This window comes from Ursus maritimus, unplaced genomic scaffold (genome assembly GCF_017311325.1).
Source record: "Ursus maritimus isolate PB19 unplaced genomic scaffold, ASM1731132v1 scaffold_7, whole genome shotgun sequence".
In the NCBI taxonomy this organism is placed as follows: domain Eukaryota; kingdom Metazoa; phylum Chordata; class Mammalia; order Carnivora; family Ursidae; genus Ursus; species Ursus maritimus.
Window position 1 is genome coordinate 44249282 of NW_024426885.1, and position 4664 is coordinate 44253945.

The 4664-nt window shown below is 43.7% G+C and overlaps 2 pseudogenes; both read left to right on the forward strand.

Annotated features, from left to right (window-relative positions):
* Positions 1–394: 394 nt before the first annotated feature.
* LOC103667871 lies at positions 395–968 on the forward strand (annotated as a pseudogene).
* An 88-nt stretch (positions 969–1056) lies between these two features.
* LOC103667870 lies at positions 1057–4258 on the forward strand (annotated as a pseudogene).
* The last annotated feature ends 406 nt before the right edge of the window (positions 4259–4664 follow it).

Sequence of the window (4664 nt, forward strand, 5' to 3'; positions counted from 1 at the left end):
TCCAAGGAAGAGATGCAAATGGCCAACACGCACATGAAAAGATGTTTGATATCATTAGTCATCAGAGAACAGCAAATTATACCACAATGGGATGTCATTTTACACTAATTGGGATAGCTACAATCAAAAAGTCAGATAGTAACAAGTATTGACAAGGCTGTGGAAAATTTGGAACCCTCACATACTTCTGGAGGGAATGTAAAATGGTTCAGCTGCTTTAGAAAACAGTCTGGCAGTTCCTCAAAAACTTAAACATAGAGTTACCATATGACCCAGTAATTCCACTCTTAGGTATATATCCAAGAGAAATCTGTACATATGGCCCCACAGAAACGTACGCTTGAATGATTATAGTAGCATTGTTCACAATAGACAAAAGGTGGAAGCAAACCAAATGTCCATCAATGTGTGGATGAATACAATTCAGTATACCCATAGAATGAAATCCCTTCAGAGGCAGAAGCAACATGAAGGAGACAGCACAGACCTGGGGAGTGCAGCCACTAACACCATGATCCCCCTCAATAAGCCCAAAAGTGAGGTGACTGCAGAAGAGGTGCAGTGGGAGGAGGAAGAGTTTAATATGTCTCCACTGTCTGTTCTCACACAGTCAGGCAAGAAAAACACCCAAGTGCGCATTAACTGCCACAACAACTAGAAGCTCTGGGGCCACGTGAAAGCCTTCGGCAGGCACTGCAACATGGTGTTGGAGAATGTGAAGGAGATGTGGACGGAGGTCCCTAAGAGTGCCAAGGCAAGGAGTCCAAGCCAGTCAGCAAGGACAGCTCCATCTCCAAGATGTTCCTGAATGGGGACTCTGTCATTGTTATCCTGCAGGACTGCGCAGTGCTGTCAGAATTCCCTCCCTCATCCTCTAAAGACCTGTCCCTTGTAATGGGAATAATAAATATCTGTGTTTTTTCTAAAAAAAAGAAGAAAGAAATATAAAAGCAATAAAGTACTAATACATGCTACAGTATGAATTAACCTTGAAAACATTATGCTAAATGAAATAAGCCGGACAGAGACAACCGCACATGATATGATTTCACTCATATGATACGTCCAGGTCAGGTAAATGAACAGAAATAGAAAGTAGATTTGTGATAGCCTAGGCCTGGGTGTGTGTGTGACATGGAATTTGAGAGGGATATGATACCTCAAAAGGCATGGGGTTTATTTTTGAGGTGATAAAAATGTTTTAAAACTGATGTAATGATGGTTGTAAATGGACTAAAAATCATTGAATTATACACTTTGAATATAGGAATGGTATGGTGTGTGAATTATATCTCACCAAAAAAAAAAAAAAAAAAGTGAGAAAGCCACTGTTGATCATCCTCAGCCTTATAGATTGACTTCTTGCTATGACCTCAACAGGGGGCCAGTGTTTTGTTTTCTAAACCCCTATTCAGTCCATGGCTGGGCCTCAGAAATTTATTTGCCATTGAGGTTCAAAGTCTTTCTAGTTCAAGGAGCTGGTTTCTGATGACCTGAGAGATACTGACCAAAGTTAGCTGTTTCCTCCTTCAAATACATCTCATTGGCATGGTGGGATTTTTGTCTGTTTTATTTTTTAATTATTTTTTTATCTTTATCTTGTTATTTTGCTCACTTTTCTTTTTTGTTCTTTTTCCCATTTTTCTTTTGTTTTTTTCTTTCATATTCCTTTTATCATTAGTATTTCTTTAAATTTTTGTCATTGTATTTAGACTCCATTATAAAGATCAGTTTGTCAAGTAGACCTGGAAATGATTTTCTATTCAAATGATTTGGACCTATCACCAGCTTTTCCCAATTTTAAGCTCACCTTGGGACACCTTGAGTGCAGGTCCAGCAGTAAGGCCAAAAACTTCAGGGCCTTTCTGCTATCTTTGCTGAGGAGGAGACCCATGTTGAGAACTACCAATTCTTCATGCCACTCTCCAAGGGTAACTTGGCCAAGGTGAAGTTGGCCTGGCACATCCTCGCTGGGAAAGAGGGAGCCATGATTATCAGCTTCCAGAAAATACCCATGAAGTCAGAATCCTAAAGGCTTTGAATCATCCCAACATGTGTTAAAATATTTGAGGTGATCAAGACTGAGAAAACACTACTTCACGGAGTATGCTAGTGGAAGAGAGGTTTGATTGCCTAGTGATTCATGGCATATGAAAGGGAAAAAGGCCTTGAGCAAATTATATTAGAAAGTGTCTGCTGTGTAGTACTGCCACCAGAAGTGGATTGTTTATAGAGACTTACAGGCAGAACACCTGCTCTTGGATGCAGACATGAATATCAAGTGTGTAGACTGACTTCAGCAACAAATTCACCTTTGGCAACAAGCTGGAGCTGTTCCTTTAGCCATTCCTCTTTCACTGCTACAGAACTATTCCAAGGGAAGTCTTACGATGGACTAGAATTGGAAGTGTGGAACCTGAGGGTTATTTGATAACACAGGGGTCATCTGACCCCTGCCTTCTTTTTTTTTTTTTTTTTTAAGATTTTATTTATTCTACAGAGATAGAGACAGCCAGCGAGAGAGGGAACACAAGCAGGGAGAGTGGGAGAGGAAGAAGCAGGCTCATAGCGGAAGAGCCTGATGCGGGGCTCGATCCCACAATGCCAGGATCACGCCCTGAGCCGAAGGCAGACGCTTAACCGCTGTGCCACCCAGGCGCCCCTGACCCCTGCCTTCTGATGCTCAGAATCTCAAGAAGTTGTGAGAGCAGGTACAGAGTGGAATATGCCATATTCCCTTCTACTTGTCCATGAAGTATGAAAACCTGCTCGAGAAATTTCTTATTCTCAGTCCCACCAAGACAGGCACTTCTGAGAAAATTATGAAAGATCTGTGGATGAACGTAGGTCATGAAGATGAACTAAAGCCTATCTGGAGCTATTGCCTGACTATCATGACCCCTAGAGGACTGAGTTGATGGTGTTAATGGGTTATATAAAGGAAGATATCAAGGATTCACTGATGGAACAGAAATATGAGATGATGATCACTTATCTGCTCCTTGTACACTAGAGATCTGAGCTAGAGGGCTACATCATCTGCAAAAGCCCAGTCTTTAACATTCCTTCCTCATCTCACATGGTACAGTACAGACTTTCTGCCAGCCACAGCCAGTGGGGTTTCAGTGATCATGCCAATCCTGCTATTCCCATCTCCAATTCTGAGAATACTCAGGATAGCCTGAGGAAGACTAGGAATCAGGAGACAAGGCCGGGAGCACACCCATCACCTCCCTGCCTACCTGTTCTGAAGAGGAAGAAGATAACTCCTATTCTATTCATAGATAATGACCTTTCCACCAACACAAATCAAAGCATCAATGCCCTGTTTTGGAGGGAATTGGCCAGGCCTCCATCCAGAATGTGGAGACTATGCTAGGGTCTGGGCCCTCCATGGCTTCTGCTTCTGCTGCAGTTGGCTGGATTTGCTCTACCTGCACTAGAAAGCCATGACAGCCTTGGTACAGCTCAGCCAGGCCTTTGGGTGGTGCTCCACAGACACTAACGGTGAGGTGCCTCAGCACAGCCCTGTCAACATGTCCCCGTGGCTTCCCTCTCTGCCCACACATCAGCCACAGTGCTGGAGCCCCAAACAGGAAACTCCTTCCACACCGAGCAGTTCTGATATGTGCATAACCACCAGAATCTGCCCTGTGGGAAGACCCCAGTCTCTCCACAGGGCAATAGTCAGGGCCAGCAGGGGACCACTGGTAGCTGATTCTGCAAGTTCAGTTTCAAGTTGATAGAGACATCTGTGTTTCAGGTTTACCAGAAGGAAACTGAATGAACCTGAAAGCAAAGACCTAGTGGAGATGTTCTAACTTCACATGGTGCGCCCCAGAGGCAATGAGAAAAGAATTTCTAGAGGCCACATGGTGCTCACTCTACGTAAAGTATGAAGATCACAACCTCCATGGAGTCTGCTGGGACATTGTAAGGTCCTGGACGCAAACAGCTGCAGTACCAGGTAAATGAAAAATACATGCTGCTCAGCATTCACAGCTCCCGGGGCCACAAGGACTACCTGCAGGGAAAGATGGAGGCATGCAAAGAGCCACAGAGATCTCTCAATGGGTTCCATTTACATGGATATCCAGCACTTCCATGGCCTTCAGAAACGGCCTCTAAAATAACCATGGAGTTAAAGCCATGGAGCCATGAGCGAGACAAGAGGAACAGAGGTAGGGTGGCCCTAGCTGCCAGACCAGCCACTCTGCCCCAACCTGGGAGAAACTGCAGAGACTGGACTGGTGGTGTGTTTCCCCTGGGAACCCCTCCATCCCCCCTAACTCTTCCTGTTTTGTGTCTGTTTTTGTTTTTTCTGTTTTTGTGGGAGTGGCGAGATGGTTCTGTTGAAATCATCTCTCTTCTCTCTCCTTATGTCCCGCTTTTAGCCCCTAATGTCTGTTAGGATTTCTTCGAGCCATTCTTTACAATAGACCACATGTTACATGGTAAATTCATTTACATTGTGCCCTCTGGTGCAAAAGGGAAGAAGCATATAGATGTAAAAATTTCTGGGTCAGATGGTTTAAATGGTAATCACTTAAAATCAGGGGTGGCTTGAGAAGACAGGAAAGCACTTAGTTGCTTCTACAAAGAAAAATAAATTTCTTTTCTCTGGAATAAATATAAGCCAATAAAGCTCAGCCAAATGACCTCAT